The sequence below is a fragment of the Schistocerca serialis genome, chromosome 1, assembly GCF_023864345.2.
Source record: "Schistocerca serialis cubense isolate TAMUIC-IGC-003099 chromosome 1, iqSchSeri2.2, whole genome shotgun sequence".
NCBI classification, from domain to species: domain Eukaryota; kingdom Metazoa; phylum Arthropoda; class Insecta; order Orthoptera; family Acrididae; genus Schistocerca; species Schistocerca serialis.
The window spans coordinates 278,048,955-278,072,134 of record NC_064638.1 but is presented as its reverse complement, the minus strand read 5'-3'; positions in this window follow the sequence as shown (position 1 = coordinate 278,072,134).

The window sequence follows — 23,180 nt, the reverse complement described above, 5'->3', positions numbered from 1 at the left end:
AACTCGCTCGTCACAATACGCCAGTCACTACCCTTGATGAACTGTGGTATCGTGTTGAAGCTGCATGGGGAGCTGTACCTGTACACGCCATCCAAGCTCTGTTTGACTCAATGCCCAGACGTATCAAGGCCGTTATTACGGCCAGAGGTGGTTGTTCTGGGTACTGATTTCACAGGATCTATGCACCCAAATTGCGTGAAAATGTAATCACATGTCAGTTCTAGTATAATACATAAGTCCAATGAATACCAGTTTATCATCTGCATTTCTTCTTGGTGTAGCAATTTTAATGGCCAGTAGTGTAGATCGCATGACGCCGAAATGTACCAATATGGGAACATATAACTTCAGTAGTTTTTCCGAATATGTTGTCACTTTAAAAAAACAATAGTAATGTATTTCAACAAAATTACGGCTAGAGGTGGTTGTTCTAGGTACCGATTTCTCAGGATCTATGCATCCATACTGCGTGAAAATGTAATAACATGTCAGTTTTAGTACAATATATATGTCCAATGAACTCGCGTTTATCATCTGCATTTCTTCTTGGTGTAGCAATTTTAATGGCCAGTAGTGTGCAACTTTTTTTTGATGTGTGCATCATTACTCCATGTATTCTGCAAGTCTCCTGACGGTGTGTGCCGGAGGTCCGTCAAGTACAATTACCCTCACCAACCTCCCTTTCCCAGCTGCATTCGCGATAAGTACACGACAAGAATGGCTGGTTCTTAGCCTTCGTATGAGCACCAATATCTCTGACTTTCTTGTGAGTGTTGGCAGGGGGCTGTAGATAATTTCATGGGTATTTCTCTAGTATTTGGATGTCACGAACGAGTAAGCGCCTCTGTACTGTTTGAAATTATAAGCGCTCAGTAACATCAGAGATGCTGTATTGCGTGGAGGCGTGTTTGGACCATCTCTGCTTTGCAAGATGCGCGGGAGATGACGCGCATTATTAATATTGAGATGAGGAAACAATAGTCGGCAGTGGTGTGTTACGAGTGGTAGTACGGCACAAGTCGAGTGGTACTGTTGCAGTCACATTCTGAGAAAGTGGAATATGTTGATTTAGTGATTAATTGTTTGAGGCGAGGAAAGAGATGGAAACGTTTTCAATAGGATATTTTATTATGATTATTTTGATGAGTCATATAAAAGGATTTAATTTAAGGTAATTGATTTCAGGTTTTGTGTTTTATTGCGGCAGCTTACATTTACGCATTCTTGGTTCAAACATCCAGAGATTTGAGTATAGGGAAAGATAAGCGGCAATGCATAATTTTCAGTTTTAATTTGGGACTGGGAATAACTGTTTTAGTACTTAATGCCATTCTTACGAGTTATATTTTTGAAAAGATCTCCTTTGATGTTAAACGTACTTACGTTTTAGACTCAAGAGCTGTAATTTATTTTTGTCTTAATTTTTGTGAAGCAAATGAAGAAATATTTTACAATATAGAACTTTTATAATTAGAAAACTAATTACATTAGATTTTTAGTTCATCCCAAGTCATTGGCCGCATCCAAAGTCCTTCCCAAAATATGGGTTATCATTGTTAAATTGTCAGATTTGTTATGAATCAAGTATGCTGTGCCTTTTTTTTTTTTTTAAAAAAAAAGGAGAGCGCATTGCACCAGGCGCATCACAGTGGTTACACTCAAGGAGCCAAAGAAACTGGTACACCTGACACCGCCAGCACGCAGAAGTGCCGCAACACGACGTGGCACGAACTCGGCTAATGTCTGAAGTAGAGCTGGAGGGAACTGACACCATGAATCCTGCAGCGCTGTCCATAAATCCGTAAGAGTACGAGGGTGTGCAGGTCTCTCCTGTACAGCACGTTGCAAGGCAACCCAGATATGCTCAATAATATTCATGTGTGGAGAGTTTGGTGGCCAGCGGAAGTGTTTAAACTCAGAAGAGTGTTCCTGGACCCACTCTGTAGCAATTCTGGACATGTGGGGTGTCACTTTGTCCTGCTGGAATTGCCCAAACCCGTCGGAATACACAATGGATATGCATGGATGCAGGTGATCAGACAGGACGCTTACGTCATCTATCAGAACTGTATCTAGACGCATCAGGGGTCCCATATCAATCCAACTGCACACGCCCTACGTCATTACAGAGTCTCCACCAGCTTGAACAGTCCCCTGCTGACATGCAGGGTCCATGGATTCATCAGATTGTCTCCATACCCGTACACTTCCATCCGCCCCATACAATTTGAAACGAGACTCGTCCGACCAGGCAACATGTTTTCAGTCATCAACAGTCCAATGTCGGTGGTGACGCACCCAGGCGAGGCGTAAAGCTTTGTGTCGTGCAGTCATCATAGATACACGAGTGGGCCTTCGGCTCCAAAGGCGCATATCGATGATGTTTCGTTAAATGGTTCGCACACTGACACTTGTTGATGGCCCAGCACTGAAATCTGGAGCAAGTTGCGGAAGGGTTGCACCTCTGTCACGCTGAATGATTCTCGTCTTACGTCGTAGGTCCCGTTTTTGCAGCATCTTTTTTACGGTCGCAGCCATGGTGGAGATTTGATATTCGCAGCAAACTCGTTAAATGGTCGTACGGCAAAATCCCCTCTTTCATCGATACCTCGGAGATGCTGTGTCCCCTCGCTCGTGCTCCGACTACAACACCACGTTCAAACTCACTCAGATCTTGATAACCTCCCATTGTAGCAGCAGTAACAGATCTAACAAATGCGGCAGACATTTGTTATACAGACGTTGCCGACATCAGCGCCGTATTCTGTCTGTTTGCGTATCTCTGTATTTGAATACGCATGGCTATACCAGTTTCTTTGGAGCCTCAGTGTTGTTCTAGCTCGGCAAATGTGAGGTGCTTTGAAGACAAGAAGAATGTCACAGTTTTTCCATTGTGCATCAGGTAAGCCATAATAAAACAATAGCCGGCCGGTGTGGCCGTGCGGTTAAAGGCGCTTCAGTCTGGAACCGCGTGACCGCTACGGTCGCAGGTTCGAATCCTGCCTCGGGCATGGATGTGTGTGATAGGTTAGTTAGGTTTAATTAGTTCTAAGTTCTAGGCGACTGATGACCTCAGAAGTTGAGTCGCATAGTGCTCAGAGCCAATAAAACAATAATAAAAAGGAACATCGAGTTTTTCCAGAGCCAATTTATCAGTTGAAAACTTTAACGATTCACATTGTTGAATTCACACAGCATTCTTGCCATTACGAACGTTTAAACAGACAGGGAACCAGATAGGCACTTTCAAGTAACTTTCTCGCAGTCAGATTTCGCAACACATTTCGCAGGCGATTTCGCAAGTTCAAAGTTAACGAATTCCTATGTTAAAAGCTTACGCAAGCTTAAAGATACCTTACACTGCCAGCAAGGAAAACCCCTTCTAAGGTGACCATATCTTCGAAAACATTGCTGTCACTACGAAGTTTTTTAATTGCTGAAAAATTAATACTGTTGTATAAATAAATAAATTCACGCTGAATTCAACCCCAGTTTTATGTAGAAGTTTTATAAGAAACAGCCGCTGTAAGAAAAGGAATTGGTTTAGAAGAACATACTACTCAACGGGACATTATATGAAACCAAGTGTTGCAATTGGGAGAATGCATAATGTGTAACGTACAGGAGCCGAAACGCTGTGTGGCAGGGGGAAGTGGGGGGGGGGGGGGGGGGCGTCGCAGCAGCGTCAGTGACGTGACAGCAGAAGACAGAGTAGCCACGATCGTCGAAAGGGCTAGACATTAATTCCGGTGGGTTATACGAGAGTTCAGTAACACTAAGGAAACAGTTTGAGACAGAATACTGAAGACTTTAGACAGGAGTGACTATGAAAGCCGGCTAGTACTTTGGGCTCATCTCTCTTTCACCTAGTTACGGTCCGTATGCAGATTAGGACAAAAAAAATGGCTCTGAGCACTATGGGATTAACATCTGAGGTCATCAGTCCCCTAGAACTTAGAACTACTTAAACCTAACTAACCTAAGGACATCACACACATCCATGCCCGAGGCAGGATTCGAGCCTGCGACCGTGGCGGTTGCGCGGTTCCAGACTGAAGCGCCTAGATTAGGACACTCGCGTCGTGTTGAGAAGACACAGAGACCACGTCAGTGAAATCACACTCAACATCTTTAATTTCAATAGAAATCATAGACTACAACCCTTTCTAAAGTGATTTATGTGGGACATAGTTGAAGTATTTGACAATCTGTTACATTAAGCCCGATTCAGTTTCACCCTTACGGCCAAAATTTTAATAATTTGAAGTCCGACTTCGTTGCATGTAGATTTACAGTGGTGTTGCTGAAGGATGACTGTCACGTAGAGCACTACCTGACAAACTGAGTAAGGAGTGGTATTCCACACTACCGAAATCAGTTCACACTACATACGTTCTGTAATTAGTAAGTAAGGCAGTTTTTGAACATGTTTTAATTTTACGAAGTGGTGGACAGAGTCAACTAATGTAGTGCAATCAATAGTAAGCGCGTGTGATAACAGTTGATGCTAAAACCGAACAAATTGGAATTAATAAGCGAAAACTTAAAACAAATAATTCATGGTCTGTCATTTCGTTTCATCACTTGCGTACAAAATAACTTCAAGAGAAGATCAGCCCAGTTGAACTCACCATCATCTTAAAGGTAAGTTAGAGCAGATTATAAGCTTGTGTAGCAGGATCATTCTTGTGAGATAAAGACTCGGGAATTTCAGTGATCATAATTAAAAGTTTGCATGTAACAGTCAGATCCCATCACAACGACAAAAGATATAAAAATCCGTTCCACAAATAAACATTTAAAAATTAACCACTTCAAAGATCACGAAGGGTTTAATAAAATAAGATCACATTATATCTAGCTTCCCATGCCAGGACCTATAGGAATCACACATTATACTTGGCTTCACATTCGAGGATTTCAACAGACAGAAACAGTATGAATAAATAATAATTAAAGGGCACATTATAGCCTGCCATACTTATGAGATTCCTTCAGGCTGCTTCACTGATTGGGAAAACGTATTTGACAGGGCGGACTGGAATATTCTCCTGATCCTTAAAATATGTTGGTGTGTGCTCAAGGACTGAGGCCTTACGAAGGACCTCTACACAAAAAAAGTGGTGGTAAGAATTGGTCATGAGTATACATGAGGATGTGAAGTTGCATATGTAAAGGTCAATAACTAAAATAAAAGTACGAAACACCTAAATTATGATCAACCGTGACGGACCCATTGGTCATAGGTCAAAACCACAGAATAATGACGGTTATCGCAAAAGAGCCAGGTCACCTCATTTGGTAGGTCAGATTGGGAAACAGCTGCAGAGTTCCCTAGCAGCCCAAGTTAGAACCAGTCCATCACAGCTAACAGAACTTTTGGAGTGAGAGTTATTGACCAAAACAGCAGTTTTGCTGTTTCTCAGCCAAAATATATTGCAGACTGAGCATCCCATGTTATGGAATACACCGGTTAGTGTCCCACGCATGCCTCAAATTACATGAAGTGGACGTTACTGGGGACCTAAATTCATTTGAACGCTACTGAATACCTAAACTCATTCGAATTAGTGATATTCCATGGAACATTCATAATGGACATTGGAAGGGTGACCATCTGGGTCTGGCATGTTCTGTTGACAAGCAGAGTCCACTCAGTCCTTGTGAGGCCAAATTACTACTTGACTGAGAAGTAGCGGCTCCAGGTCATGCAAACTGACAATGGCCAGGAGGATGGTGTACTGAGCTGGCCGCTGAGGCCGAGCGGTTGTAGGCGCTTCAGTCCGGAACGGCGCTGCTGCTACGGTCGTAGTTTCGAATCCTGCCTCGGGCATGAATGTGTGTGATATCCTTAGGTTAGTTAGGTTTAAGTAGTTCTAAGTCTAGGGGACTGATGACCTCAGATGTTATGTCCCATAGTGCTTAGAGTCATTTTATGGTGTGCTGACACCACACCACTTCATATCTGCCTCCGATGATACCCTTGGCCTGAGGATGACACGGCAGTCGAGCTGTGTGGTTGTACCTTTTAAAGTCTGTTCGAACAGAGTAGTTCTTACATCTATCACAATTTATGACGATGAATTCTACTGGGGACCTACATTCATTTGAGCGCTAATGGATGCCTAAGCTCATTTGAATTAGTGATATTCCATAGAGCATTCCTAATGGATAGTGGATGGATGACTGTTCGAGTCTGCCCTGCACTTTTGGCAAGAGGACTGCACTCAGTCCTTGTGAGGCCAAATGAGAACTCCTTGACTGAGAAGTAGCGGCTCCAAGTCATGAAAACTGACTACAGTTGGGAGCACGGTGTGCCGACACCACACCCTTCATATCTGTTTCCAATGATGCGTTTGGACTGAGGATGACCGGCAGTTGGTCGATAATGTTGTACCTTTCGTGCCCTGTTCGGGTACAGGAGTGTTTACGTATGCCACATTTTATGACGATTTGAATCTGCTTTCACGTAAGGGTCAGGCATGGCATTTCATTTGAAGTTGTAAAGCAACTTATAGTCCTTCTTCGCAGCTATAGGCGGTTTTAGACAGTATTTGTGTGATGTCCCCGAGAGGTCACTAATTTTTGTCGAGTGTGCTTGCACGTACCACAAATTATAAGTGCTTGAATCAGTCTTCATATTAGAGTCTGCCGTAGGGTGCTAAAGTAGAATTTAATATTATTGATTTCAACAAATACGAAAAATTCTTTGTGACGACGCAGTCCATCTGGGTACCTGTTAAAAATAAATTAAAGATGCAAGGATGTAGTCTTCTGTAACTACATAATCGTTCCGTTCAACTACTAAAAATAAATTAAAATTTCTAGTGAGCTGGACTGGGTGGGTGGGATCCACATGGTAGTAGTACGGGCCAAATCTACCGTCGTGGAAGTTCCCCGAGGAAACCTCAATACTGGCGGCGATAGGCATCAGAACACAGACATAATCACACTAGTGAGCAAACCCCAAAACGTATGGAAGAAACTAGCTTCCACATCATGTGTCCCAGCGAAGTAACATAGCTCGATGCAACTTGGAACATACGTAGAAAGAAATGCTATGGTATAGTATAGAACATAACTGAAACAAATGCGCGAAGAGACTGAAGAAATTACTCTTTTATTCAAAGACTATAATTACACTGAAGTCACCGCGATTTATGACGGTAACCAGGACATTAAAAGAGCGGGACATGGTTCTTAATAGGGTGTGACCACCACAGACACTAATGCATACTCTGCAGTGTGCTCCAATGTTGGCCACAGGCTTGGTAAGTATCTCCTTTGGTAGGGCGTCCCCTTCATCCTCCAGTGCGGTTTGTCCGCAGCTCGTGGTCTCGCGGCCGCGTTCACGCTTTCCGAGCACGTGGTGCCGGGTTCGATTACCAGTGGGGTCAGGGATTTTCACCTGCTTCGAGATGACTGGATGTTTGGGTTGCCCTCATCATTTCATCCTCATTCATGAAAGTGGAGAGACTGGGCAGTGCAAAGATTGGGAACTTGTATTGTTGCTGATAACCACGCAGTTGAGCGCCCCACAAACCAAACATCATCATCATCATCATCCTCCAGTGCGGTTGACAAGTACTGGGTGGTAGTTGGTGCATGTGGCCTTGCCGCAGTATGTCTTCCCAAAGCACACCACAAGTGCTCGACAGGACGTAAGTCGGGGGAAGAGGAACCAGTCCATTCGCCGAATACCCTCTCGTTCCAAGAGCTCCGTCACCGGTGCTGATCGATACGATAGCGCACTCCCATAAATAAAAATGAAATCAGGGCCGGATACAGCTCTGAAAAGACAGACAGACACATATTGGGAAGGAGTACAGTGTCATTCTAATGTTGACTGGTGAATGTAAAATGTTCAAAAATTTGAAGGTATGTGCGCCTATACAACATTATCTTCGCCACACAATAACACCTGGACCACCAAAACGGTCTTGTTCGACAACTGCTGGGTGCATAACATGTCTCACCTCTCTCCATAAGAGGGTAAATCCAGCCTTGTCGATCATCATGGTTTTGGTGGTTTAGATGTTATGGTGCGGAGAGGAGTAATGTTGGATTGTCGTACTACCCTTCAAGTCTTTGAACATGGTAGACCCACTAGCCAATGTTATTGTCAGTCTGTGCACCTTCCCTATGTGTGTGTTTTCAGGGGTGTCTTCCTTTTCATGGCTCACAATGCGCAACCGCACCGAACAGCACAGGTGGAGGAGGTCTCGGAGCAGAGAATATTCGACGAATGGACAGGCCTGCCTATTCCCCGAGTTGAATCCCATATACCATGCGTAGGAAGCGTTTAGGAGACATTGCAATACGTCCACTTGTACCAACGACCATCGAGCTGTTGTCAACAACACTCGTGGAGGAATGGACCAGACGAACTGCATACCAATATTGCGCTCCCGCATGGGACTACGTAAGCCAATGGCCTTGCCGCAGTGGTAACACCGGTTCACCGAAGTTAAGCGCTGTCGAGCTGAGCTAGCACTTGGACGGGTGACCATTCGGTCTGCTGAGCGCTGTTGGCAAGCGGGGTGCAATCGGACCTTGTGAGGCAAACTGAGGAGTTACTTGATTGAGAAGTAGCGGTTCCGGTCTCGGAAACTGACATACGGCCGGAGAGCGGTGTGCTGACCACATGCCCCTCCATATCCGCATCCAGTGACTCATATGAGCTGAGGATGACACGGCGGCCGGTCGGAACCGTTGGGCCTGCATGGCCAGTTCATGAGGAGATTAGTTTAGAGTTTTATGGGACTACATAGCAGTACATGCATTGTCGTCCGTAGTAATTACACGCACTGTTAAGAACCGTTTCCTGGCTTTTGTAATGTCCTGGGGACTATCATAAATCGCCACGACTTCAGTGTAATGATTGTGCTTGAATGAAAGGGTAATTCCTGTTCGTCTCATTGCGTATTTCTTTCAGTCACCCTCTGTACTATACAGGGTGTCCCATTCAAACCTTCTTGATTTCAAAGACCCAGGGGGAAAAAAAACCACAGCAGGTATGACAATGAAAAATGCACCACATTGTATAGCATCTCAAAGAATTTATTTATTTATCATCAGTACACATCTATATGTGAACCATTTGCAGCACGACGAATATCGACTCTATATTAAATTTCTTGCCAAGTTCTTTGTAACATTTCCTCTGTTATTGTTGGTATCGCATTAGTGATAAGATGTCGCAATGTAGGCTGGTTCAAATGGCTCTAAGCACTATGGGACTCAACATCTGAGGTCATCAGTCCCGCCGCGTGGGGTTAGCGGAGCGGTCTAAGGTGCTGCAGTCATGGACTGTGCGGCTGGTCCTGGCGGAGGTTCGAGTCCTCCCTCGGTCATGGGTGTGTATGTTTGTCCTTAGGATAATTTAGGTTAAGTACGCTTAGGGACTGATGACCTTAGCAGTTAAGTTCCATAAGATTTCACACACATCTGAAGATCTTCATCAGTCCCCTAGATTGAGAACCACTGAAACCTAACTAACCTAAGGACACATCCACTCAATGTAGGAATAACGTCCTCTTTGGTCGCATACATGCGGTCCTTCACGAATCCACACACGAAGAAATCAAGCAGCGTAATATCGGGTGAACGTGGTGTCCAGGCAGTGGGACCTCTGCATCCGATCCAACGATTGGAAAATTTCCTATTCAGAAACTTGCGAACAGCCGTTGACAAATGTGGCGGAGCTCCATCTTGTTGAAAAATTATGTTGGGTTGTAAGTCTTATATCTGAAGGTGCACAAACTGATCCAACATGACCAGATACACTGACCCATTCACTGTTTGTTCCGCAAAGAAGAATGGTCCAACAACCCTGTCGTGCATTAGCCCGCACCAGGCGTTTAGTTTAGGTCTATCACGAACATATTCAATGGCGCTGGTGAAATACACGATGCAGTGTTGATCGAGGTACATCAAGTTGACGAATTGACTAACATCGGCTTCTGAGAAACGTTTGTCTGATGTCTTCCACTGTCTCTTCTGAAACTCCGTAAACATGCACCGCTAGAAGGTTTCAGAACATTTCCTGTAGCCAGAAACTTCCTATACTATACCGTAACTGTTTTCACATAAGATGGATCACATTCATACACACGACGATAATTTGCACAATAATCGGTGATTTTGTTTTTGCAAACCACACTACTGCTTGCGCAAATTGCTGTGGAGTGGAGTGGATGCGGCCATGCTGCACTCTGGCGACGTTACTTGGCACTACTGACGTGGGAATGTAAATTCTTTGAGATGTTCTATAATGTGGTGCAGTTTTCATTGTCGTATCTAGTTTGATTTTTCTCTTTTGGGTCCTCAAATCAGGAATGTTTGAGTGGGACACCCAGTATTGTAACAATTCTTTCTATGTATGGTCCGAGTTTTATCGAGCTGCGTTGCTTGGGAGTGACACATTATGCGAAAGTAACTTGCGTCCTTACGTTTTACACACAAGTGTACAATGACGCAACGAAGGGAATATACACTACTGGCCATTAAAATTGCTACACCAAGAAGAAATGCAGATGATAAACGGGTATTCATTCGACAAATATATTATACTAGAACTGACACGTGATTACATATTCACGCAATTTGGGTGCATAGATCTGAGAAATAAGTACCCAGAACAACCACCTCTGGCCGTAATAACGGCCCTAATACGCCTGGGCATTGAGTCAAACACAGCTTGGATGGCGTATACAGTTACAGCTGCCCATGCAGCTTCAACATGACACCACAGTTCACCAAGAGTAGTGACTGGCGTATTGTGACGAGCCAGTTGCTCGGTCGCCATTGACCAGACGTTTTCAATTGGTGAGAGATCGGGAGAATGTGCTAGCCAGGGCAGCAGTTGAACATTTTATGTATCCAGAAAGGCCTGTACAAGACCTGCAACATGCGGTCGTGCATTATACTGCTAAAATGTAGGGTTTCGCAGGGATCGAATGAAGGGTAGAGCAACGGGTCGTAACATATTTGAAATGTAACGTCCGCCGTTCAAAGTGCCGTCAATGCGAACAAGAGGTGACCGAGACGTGTAACCAATGTCACCCCAAACCATCACGCCGGGTGTACACCAGTATGGCGCTGACGAATACACGATCCGCTACTCCCATGCGGATAAGATGCCTGTCATCTCGACTGCTAGTGATACGAGGCCTCTGGGATCCAGCACAGTGTTACGTATTACCCTTCTGAACCCACCGATGCCTCTGAGTACTATGGGACTTAATATCTAAGGTCATCAGTCCCCTAGAACTTATACCTAAGGCTTCTGCTAACAGTCATTGGATCTCGAGCAACGTGAGCAGCAATGTCGCCATACGATAAACCGCAATTGCGACGGGCTACAATCCGACCTTTATCAAAGTCGCAACCGTGATGGTACGCATTTCTCCTCCTCACCCGAGGCGTCACAACGACGTTTCACCAGGCAACGCCGGATAATTGCTGTTTTTGTATGAGAAATCGGTTGGAAACTCTTCTCGTGTCAGCGCGTTGTAGGTGTCGACCTTGTGTGAATGCTTTGAAAAGCTAATCATTGGCATATCACAGCATCTTCTTCCTGTCGGTTAAATTTCGCGTCTGTAGCACGTCATCTTCGTGGTGTAGCAATTTTAATGGCCAGTAGTGTACTTCCTGCACGAGATCCTCTTAGTCCTAGTTCCTGACCTTCCAGAGCTGTACACCCATTCCAGACGACTTAGGCGAACACCACAGGCAGAGAGGTCTTTCATGGAAAACGGTTGGTCTTGCCTCGTTAGCAGCTATTGCACTTGACCCTCGCGACTGATGTCACCGACTGCTCTGCGTAGTGATTCTGCAGTAGAGAAGTCGAAGAATGCACTTGCGGAGCGGTGCTCACATCACTTCGCAGAAACGCGGTTGTCGCGGAAGCATTGCGTAACTACATCGATAACAGCAACCACGAGACACTGGGGGCATTGTGTTGGTTCGATGTTCGTTATTCTTTGGCTGACGGCCATGTTTTACTATGCAATGTCCATGACGAGGAGACTGACGTCAGCCAGCGACACATCGTGGAGTGAATTCGATATATTTTAGCTCGGCAACGACCGTCCTTGTCTCATTCGAACTTCTGATGTCAGGCCGTCCACGGTCTTTGCGCCCCTTCCACTCTGGCCTTTGTTGCAGAAGTACAGGGCTATTACAAATGATTGAAGCGATTTCATAAATTCACTGTAGCTCCATTCATTGACATATGGTCACGACACACTACAGATACGTAGAAAAACTCATAAACTTTTGATCGGCTGAAGCCGCACTTCATGTTTCTGCCGCCAGAGCGCTCGAGAGCGCAGTGAGACAAAATGGCGACAGGAGCCGAGAAAGCGTATGTCGTGCTTGAAATGCACTCACATCATTCAGTCATAACAGTGCAACGACACTTCAGGACGAAGTTCAACAAAGATCCACCAACTGCTAACTCCATTAGGCGATGGTATGCGCAGTTTAAAGCTTCTGGATGCCTCTGTAAGGGGAAATCAACGGGTCGGTCTGCAGTGAGCGAAGAAACGGTTGAACGCGTGCGGGCAAGTTTCACGCGTAGCCTGCGGAAGTCGACGAATAAAGCAAGCAGGGAGCTAAACGTACCACAGCCGACGGTTTGGAAAATCTTACGGAAAAGGCTAAAGCTGAAGCCTTACCGTTTACAATTTCTACAAGCCCTGACACCCGATGACAAAGTCAAACGCTTTGAATTTTCGGCGCAGTTGCAACAGCTCATGGAAGAGGATGCGTTCAGTGCGAAACTTGTTTTCAGTGATGAAGCAACATTTTTTCTTAATGGTGAAGTGAACAGACACAATGTGCGAATCTGGGCGGTAGAGAATCCTCACGCATTCGTACAGCAAATTCGCAATTCACCAAAAGTTAACGTGTTTTGTGCAATCTCACGGTTTAAAGTTTACGGCTCCTTTTTCTTCTGCGAAAAAAACGTTACAGGACACGTGTATCTCGACATGCTGGAAAATTGGCTCATGCCACAACTGGAGACCGACAGCGCCGACTTCATCTTTCAACACGATGGTGCTCCACCGCACTTCCATCATGATGTTCGGCATTTCTTAACCAGGAGATTGGGAAACCGATGGATCGGTCATGGTGGAGATCATGATCAGCCGTTCATGTCATGGCCTCCACGCTCTCCCGACTTAACCCCATGCGATTTCTTTCTGTGGGGTTATTTGAAAGATTCAGTGTTTAAACCTCCTCTACCAAGAAACGTGCCAGAACTGCGAGCTCGCATCAACGATGCTTTCGAACTCATTGATGGGGACATGCTGCGCCGAGTGTGGGAGGAACTTGATTATCGGCTTGATGTCTGCCGAATCACTAAAGGGGCACATATTGAACATTTGTGAATGCCTAAAAAACTTTTTGAGTTTTTGTATGTGTGTGCAAAGCATTGTGAAAATATCTCAAATAATAAAGTTATTGTAGAGCTGTGAAATCGCTTCAATCATTTGTAATAACCCTGTACATGTATGACGCCAGTGTAGCTTATGTGCAGGGTTGGAATTTGTAGTGCCAAAGTATTTTAGAGACTGCCAATTATAAAACATCACTACTCTGGTAATAAAGTCTGTTACTGAGAACATGCTCTTCCCTGAACTCTACAGCTGACACCTGACTGAAAATACAGTCACAGTAAAATTCATATATTATGACTGTATAGTCAGGAGTGTGAATACTCCAATGAAATGTAGTTTCAAACATTTATGTTTACCAATCAAATGTTAACTAATGCTTGTAGCAAAACTCTAGAATAGCATTACAATGTTCGATACTTGCTCGGAAAAACACATTTGTCTTTTTTTTTTAATCTTATGAGACCTAACTGCTAAGGTCATCAGTCCCTAAGCTTACACACTACTTAACCTAAATCATCCTAAGGACAAACACACACATCCGTGCCCGAGGGAGGACTCGAACCTCCGCCGGGACCAGCCGCACAGTCCATGACTGTAGCGCCTCAGACCGCTCGGCTAATCCCGCGCGGCCACATTTGTCTCATAGTAGGTCTATGCACAAGCATCCGACAACTGAAAGCCGCTTAATATCTGTTTGACCTTAAACGTTGGTGCATAATTGCTATGAATTGAGTATTAATGCACTGAAAATATTCCGCTTCCTGTGAAAAATTTTGGTCATGAATGAACAACAACGCGGACTGATTTTCATTAACGTAATACTCGTTAGTGGGCAAAACATTCATAGCGCAGTGGACAACATAAACGGGGATTTAACATGTGTTTAAGTAATGCGATAGATGATCAAGACGTTCAGTCATTCTAACACAGTCTGAATGTTTAAGTCCATATGCAGATGTAGACATCACTTTGTATGGCGTAACACTTATTCACGAGAAACATTAATCACACAAGCCACCTCTCACAGCCGGTCGAAATGGTCGAGCGGTTCTATGCGCTAGAGTCTGGAACCGCGCGACCGCTACGGTCGCAGGTTCGAATCCTGCCTCGGGCATGGATGTGTGTGATGTCCTTAGGATAGTTAGGTTTAAGTAGTTCTAAGTTCTATGGGACTGATGACCTCAGAAGTTAAGTCCCATAGTGCTCAGAGCCATTTCAACCACCTTCACCACAACTCACCACAGTAGGTACGGTAGAACCCTTACGCAACCACAAATATAAAGTACCGAAGGCGATAGTATTTGAGCCTCCATAAGTGATATCCCTCCGTAATTCTCCATAATTTAAGGACATATAGTCCTTTAGCACTTCTACACACGTTTTCAAACACACACCAAAAGCAGCGAGTTAAAGGACCCTTCTGTGTGCCCAAACTAAAGCTGAAAGAAGAATAAATGAATAAAGAGAAAGATTTTTACCCTTTCCATTCCCTACAGAAGTAAAAATCAACGAAGTTGATCAGACTTCAGCACCACCACCCACAAAAAAAAGGTCGACAACAGGTAAGTGAGCACATGTGAACTGAGCAAGAAAATGATAAAAATTTACAAACGACTTTTGGATGAAATAATTAAGGAGAAATCGAAATGGGATTTATGTCACTACTTAATAAATAAGCATTTAAAGTCACTAACAAACTTACACATGTCCTACAAAAAATCACAGGGGAATGCAATATCCTGTATTGTCAAAAACTTACAAAATAACCCCACATATACTCGAATTCCCGTGATATCGTTAAACGAGTGGGAAAATGAATCATAACGTGAATCATGAACTATACATATGGATGATTTAAGGGAACATTCTGGCCGCGACCGACGAAAAATTTGTTGTTTAAAAAATAATTTGCATCCGTGAAGCATTTAGATAATGCCTGCAAAATGATTTTTTGATTGTTAAACCATTTAGCAAGTTATAGCGCGTTAAATGGTACCATGCGCCGAAAGAATTGTAGGCAGCTGTAGGCATTCGATGAATTAGTTCAAGAAAAGATATGCCCAGTACGCGAATTTCTGTCCAATAGAGATTTGCTTAAAAGATGCAACGGTGCCAAAACGCAAAATGACAACGAGAGCTTCAAGACGTGCGTTTGATAACGTGAAGAAACATCTTCATTGTGGGGAAATAAATGTTGAAATAACAGCACACGTAGCTGCAGGCACATTCAACGAAGGTTATTCATCTTTTCTGAAGACCACGAACGTGTTAGGATGTTCAAATGTGTGTGAAATCTTATGGGACGTAACTGCTAAGGTCATCAGTCCCTAAGCTTGCACACTACTAAACCTAAATTATCCTAACGACAAACACACACACCCATGCCCGAGGGAGGACTCGAACCTCCGCCGGGACCAGCCGCACAGTCCATGACAGCAGCACCCCTAGACCGCTCGCCTAATCCCACGCGGCAAAACGTGTTAGGAATCGTCATAGAGACGAACAGCACAAACTTCACGGAGTTATCCGGCAGGAAACGAATGGCCAACGAGGAGCAAGGAATGTCCCAGTTTTTTTTAAAAAAAAAAGCCCGTATTTAAAAAATACAGCAGCAATTTCAGAACCAGGCCATGATTGAGGAAGAGGAGGATGCTTCTTTGGCCCTGAGATCCCAGATTAACTGCAAGTTTGGAAACAACCTTTTCTTGGTTTTCTACTCTTTAAACGCGTTTTTCTCGAAAGAACATTTTTCGGAGTGTGAAGACACTAGTCTCGACACATTAACCGATTTATTTAATTTTTAAAAACCGAAAGATAATTAAATTTAGGGGGCCTCAGCGAGAGCGTTTTCAGATCTTAAACAGTTTTTGTAAACATCTGAATTTCGAAAAACATGCCAAGAAATCGACATGTTTTTCAAATGACTGTCATTTCGTTTTTTCGAGCTATTTCTCAAAATCCTCACAGTCATGGCCTCTCGATTCATTCAAATTTAAAAGTTTTCTAAAGTTTTTTGGGACATTTTTTAGGAAACTGCGACCTAATGGCGTTATAATTATTTAGTAAATACAGCCATGGTCGTGTATGAATTGCTACATCTTATTTGTTGACGACCGGTTTCGATCTACTACAGATATCATCATCAGATCTACATTCTTTGGTGATAGGAAACCCTGACGCGGAGGAGGCCCGTCCGTGCTGGCGCTGAGAACGCTATCTAAACTGGTCATCAACAAATAAGAAGTAACAATTTATATGCGACCACGACTGTGTTTACTAAATAGTAAGAATTTTCTGTTTTTATGGACTTCAGAAATTGCCACGAGTCTGTACAACGTCTTGCGCAAGCCAGGACGCGCCGCGAGTATTATACCGGGTGATCAAAAAGTCAGTATAAATTTGAAAACTTAATAAAGCACGAAATAATGTAGATAGAGAGGTAAAAATTGACAGACATGCTTGGAATGACATGGGATTTTATTGGAACCACCCCATATTGCTAGACGCGTGAAAGATCTCTTGCGTGCGTCTTTTGGTGACGATCGTGTGCTCAGCCGCTACTTTCGTCATGCTTAGCCTCTCAGGTCCCCAGACGTCAGTCCGTGCGATTACTGGCTTTGGGGTTACCTGAAGTCGCAAGTGTATCGTGATCGACCGACATCTCTATGGATGTTGAAAGACAACATCCGACGTCAATGCCTCACCATCACTCCGGACATGCTTTACAGTGCTGTTCACAACATTATTCCTCGACTACAGCTATTGCTGAGGAATGATGGTGGACATAGTGAGCATTTCTTGTAAAGAACAGCATCTTAGCTTTTCTTACTTTGTTATGCTAATTATTGCTATTCTGATCAGATGAAGCGCCATCTGTCGGACATTTTTTTGAACTTTTTTTGGTTCTAATAAAACCCCATGTCATTCCAAGAATGTGTGTCAATTTGTACCTCTCTATCTACATTATTACGTGATTTATTCAGTTTCCAAATGTATACTGACTTTTTGATCACCCGGTACTTTGGTAAGGGCTGCAACCTCCTTTTCTAATTTGTTAAGATCTAAAACTAGCCACAAAGTAACACATCTACAGAGCTGAAAATCATGTAATTAATTAAATATTAATCCAAAGCAAGCTTTACCGATACAAAATATGCAATCGTGTCATCACCAGTTTTTCCAGCAGCAGCGATATTCTTTAATTAGTGAGCTCACACGTGTCACAGATTATAAGCCACTCAACACACACAACGCACATCTCTAGCGCCTTAATTTTTGTTAGCTGAAAAGAACGACTCTAACATTGCAGAAGCCCAAGTTTTTTGCGTCTTTAACTTATTTTTAATAACTGCGCCGAAGTGGTGTGTCGTTACAAAGAGTTTTTTCGCATTTGTTGGAATGTGTAAAATTAAATGCTCGTTTAATGCCCCATGCCTGATGGTTATGTGACGACAGGTTGTAATAGTACTTCAATTACGTAGCCATTACGGCACCTCACCTCAACCTCTCGATACCATCAATATTCTACTGCGTTTCTGTAAAATAGTTAACATATTTCTGTGACAACATTCAGATTTGACTTCATTAATGTAGAGGTACTTTGATACATCGATATGTTTATATTGCAATGATATTATTTTTATGTGTATTCTTTCTTTTGTCACTATGATCTTTGACGTACCTGTAACTCTGATTTTTGGGCGCGTAAGCGGTTATTAGAGAGTCAAGTCTTGGTCGTCATGTTGAAAAGACGCAAATTGTAGTCAGTTTATGAAATGTGAACTTTAACAGTGAGGAAGATATTTTCAAGTATGTTTTGTATTGTGAAGTGATGTTGCAACAAAAGTAATAAAAAAAGAAGTGTAACTTAAATTCGGAGTGCTGATTACTTTTTTTAAATCACCTTTGTCTTAACTTGCAAAAGTTCAATCTTCAAGAATGGTTTATGAAACACATCTATAAAACTTTTGAATATTGCAGAATAACACCTAGGCCTCTTTGCATCCGAGCTTGGAATCATCACTACATAGATTTTCGACGGGAGTTCACAACGAGACCAGGTGGGAAACACGAAAAGATGAGTGCCTAGTTTATCGATTATTTCAAGAAATGACTTTATTAACTGTCCTCTAATGACACCAGCCACATAATATAACTTTTTTGTTGCCCGAAAATGCAATATTTAGCAGCGTGAGCAACACTACAATCATAATTAATTTTTGACTTTTGTTTGGTAGGATTGTTAGAAGGTCCAGATTATTATAATCTGTAGCACATGTGAGCACACACGACAAAAGTTAGTTGCCTCTGGGAGAGATCGTACGAATATTGTCTAACACCGTCTCCAGCCTCCTCTCGGAAAGGAAGATGTATCACCAGCTTCTTTGCAGTTACCACATCCCACTGAAATACTACACCAGAACGTTATGTGAAAACAGATTCAGATCGTCCTATACCATGACATATGTAAGCACTCTTCCGCCCGAATACACCTAGAAAGGCCCAACAGTACGGACCGACCGTCGTGTCATCCTCAACCCGAAAGTGCCGCGCAGGATTAGCCGAGCAGTCCCACTGAAATACCATACCAGAACGTTATGTGAAAGCAGGTTCAGATCGTCCTATACCGTGACATATGTAAGCACTCTTCCGCCCGAAATCACCTAGGAAGGCCCAACAGTACGGAACGGCCATCGTGTCATCCTCGACCTGAAAGTGCCGCGCGGGATTAGCCGAGCGGTCCCACTGAAACCAGAACATTATGTGAAAGCAGGTTCTGATCGTCCTATACCGTGACATACGTAAGCACTCTTCCAGCCGAATACGCTGAGGAAGGCCCAACAGTACAGACCAGCTGTCATGTCATCCTCAACCCGAAAGTGCCGTGAAGGGTTTAGCCGAGCGGTCCCACTGAAATACTATACCAGAACGTTATGTGAAAGCAGGTTCAGATCGTCCTATACCATGACATATGTAAGCACTCTTAGGCCCAAATACACCTAGGAAGGCCCAACAATATGGAACGGCCGTCGTGTCATCCTCAACCTGAAAGTGCCACGCGGGATTAGCTGAATGGTCCCACTGAAATACTATACCAGAACGTTATGTGAGAGCAGGTTCAGATCGTCCTATACCATGATATATGTAAGCGCTCTCCCGCCCTAATACACCTAAGAAGGCCCAACAGTACGGACCGGCCGTTGTGTCATCCTCAACCTGAAAGTGCCGTGCGGGATTAGCCGAGCGGTCCCACTGAAATACTCTACCAGAACTTTATGTGAAAGCAGGTTCCAATCGTCCTATAGCGTGACATATGTAAGCGCTCTTCCGCCCGAATACACCTAAGAAGGCCCAACAGTACGGACCGGCCGTCATGTCATCCTCAACCTGAAAGTGCCGCGCGGGATTAGCCGAGCGGTCCCACTGAAATACTATACCAGAACGTTATGTGAAAACAGGTTCAGATCGTCCTACGCCGTGACATATGTAAGCACTTTTCCGCCCGAATACATGTAGGAAGGCCCAACAGTACGGACCGGCCGTCGTTTCATCCTCGACCTGAAAGTGCCGCGTGGGACTAGCCGAGCGGTCCCACTGAAATACTCTACCAGAACGTTATGTGAAAGCAGGTTCCGATCGTCCTATACCGTGACATATGTAAGCACTCTTCCGCCCAAACACACCTAGGAAGGCCCAACAGTACGGACCGGCCGTCATGTCATCCTCAACCCGAAAGTGCCGCGCGGGATTAGCCGAGTGGTCCCACTGAAATACTATACCAGAACGTTATGTGAAAGCAGGTTCAGATCGTCCTATACCGTGACATATGTAAGCACTCTTCCGCCCGAATACACCTAGCAAATCCCAACAGTACGGACCGGCCGTCGTGTCATCCTCAACCCGAAGGTGCCGCGCGGGATTAGCCGAGCGGTCTTAGGCGTTACATTTACGGACTGTGCGGCTGGTCCAGGCGGAGGTTCGAGTCCTCCCTCGGGCATGGGTGTTTGTGTTTGTCCTTAGGATAATTTAGGTTAAGTAGTGTGTAAGCTTAGGGACTGATGACCTTAGCAGTTAAGTCCCATAAGATTTCACGCACATCTGAACATTTTTTTCAAGCCGAAGGCGTCATCGAATGCGGAAATGAAGTGTCGTGGGCACAGCAAACCGCTCTCCCGTGGACCTGGAACCGCTGCTTTTCAACGAAGCAGCCCCTCAATTAATGACCTCACAAGGGCTGAGTGCACGTCGCTTGCCAACAGCGCGCAGCGGATCCGGGCGGTCGTCCATCTAAGTGCTAGTCACGCCCGCCGGTGCATAACATCGGCGATCTGACGGTAAATGTATCCACCGCGGCAAGGCCCTGTATCTAAGCACGGTGGTAAAAATTAGTCAGATCTGGGAGACATTGCGTGAATACTGTGTAATACCGCCTCTAAATTGACAATGGCTGGCCCCACAAAGGCTCCTTCATGTTTGCCACATTCAACTAAATCCAATCATTGTTGGTGAGATATTGTGGAGCTGTCAAAATGCTGCTATGTAGTCCACCACGTTTCATCCCCAGACAGTATAAGACATTTTCTGTGCGATTAAAATCGCGTTATTCTGCAGGCTTGTCTACATCTTCATCTACATCCATACTCCGCAAGCCACCTGACGGTGTGTGGCGGAGGGTACTTTGAGTACCTCTGTCGGTTCTCTCTTCTATTCCAGTCTCGTATTGTTCGTGGAAAGAAAGATTGTCGGTATGCCTCTGTGTGGGCTCTAATCTCTCTGATTTTATCCTCATGGTCTCTTCGCGAGATATATGTAGGAGGGAGCAATATACTGCTTGACTTCTCGGTGAAGGTATGTTCTCGAAACTTCAATAAAAGCCCGTACCGAGCTACTGGGCGTCTCTCCTGCAAAGTCTTCCACTGGAGTTTATCTATCATCTCCGTAACGCTTTCGCGATTACTAAATGATCCTGTGACGAAGCGCGCTGCTCTCCGTTGGATCTTCTCTCTCTCTTCTATCAACACTATCTGGTACGGATCCCATACTGGTGAGCAATATTCAAGCAGAGGGCGAACAAGTGTACTGTAACCTACTTCCTTTTTTTAAATCACTCCTAATGCCTACTCCCAGATAATTTATGGAATTAACTGCTTCCAGTTGCTGACCTGGCATATTGTAGCTAAATGATAAAGGATCTTTCTTTTTATGTATTCGCAGCACATTACACTTGTCTACATTGAGATTCAATTGCCATTCCCTGCACCATGCGTCAATTCGTTGCAGATCCATTGTTACAACCTCTCGATATACTACAGCATCATCCGCAAAAAGCCTCAGTGAACTTCCGATGTCATCTACAAGGTCAATTATGTATATTGTGAATAGCAACGGTCCTACGACACTCCCCTGTGGCACACCTGAAATCACTCTTACTTCGGAAGTCTTCTCTCCCGTGGGAATGACATGCTGCGTTCTGTTATCTAGGAACTCTTCAATCCAATCACACAATTGGTTCAAATGGCTCTGAGCACTATGAGACTTAACATCTATGGTCATCAGTCCCCTAGAACTTAGAACTACTTAAACCTAACTAACCTAAGGACGTCACACAACACCCAGTCATCACGAGGCAGAGAAAATCCCTGACCCCGCCGGGAATCGAACCCAGGAACCCACGCGTCGGAAGCGAGAACGCTACCGCACGACCACGAGCTGCGGACATATACAATTGGTCTGATAGTCCATATGCTCTTACTTTGTTCATTAAACGACTGTGGGGAACTGTATCAAACGCCTTGGGGAAGTCAAGAAACACGGCATCTACCTGGGAACCCGTGTCTATGGCCCTGTGAGTCTCGTGGACGAATAGCGCGAGCTGGGTTTCACACGATCGCCTTTTTCGAAACCCATGCTGATTCCTACAGAGTAGATTTCTAGTCTCCAGAAAAGTCATTATACTCAAACATAATACGTGTTCCAAAATTCTACAACTGATCATCATTAGAGATATAGGTCTATAGTTCTGCACATCTGTTCGACGTCCCTTCTTAAAAACAGGGATGACCTGTGCCGTTTTCCAGTACGATACGGTGCCACTATACCCTGTGAACAAGACTGTTGTCATACTGCAAGACGTGTGTGTCCACGGGGTACTCCTCATCAAGATGTGAAAGAAAGGGCAATCTATGATAACAGAGAATGTTAAAACAGATACAGTAATTGATGTCCATGGTAAGCTGAATGAATGAGTCCAAGTGATGGAACGTTAAATACACAGAAGCACCACAGAATCACGTTCGGTCCGAACTACATCTGTTACATGCGTCTTAGCCCTTAACCGGCGTTGCTGAATCTCTGAGAATCCGAAACTGTGAAGATGCAGTCCAGAATGAGATTTTCACTGTGCAGCGGAGGGTGCGCTGATATGAAACTTCCTGGCAGATTAAAACTGTGTGCGGACCGAGACTCGAACTCGGGACCTTTGCCTTGGTCCCGAGTTCGAGTCTCGGTCGAGCATACAGTTTTAATCTGCCAGGAAATTTCATGAAGATGCAGTAACTATTGCATTTGATGATCAGCGAGCATGCGCTGTTCAGTACCTTCCAACAGTGGGGAAATACGTCAGATGCTGAGGCGGTTGCAGTCTGTTATCAAAACAAGCATTATAAACAACTGTCTAACAGAGTCATCGGGACTGCACGACGCATTTAGTGTAATATTTTCTGTTTAGTGAATATGTCCGCCAATCCAAAAAGAAGTTAACGCTACGGATCCTAA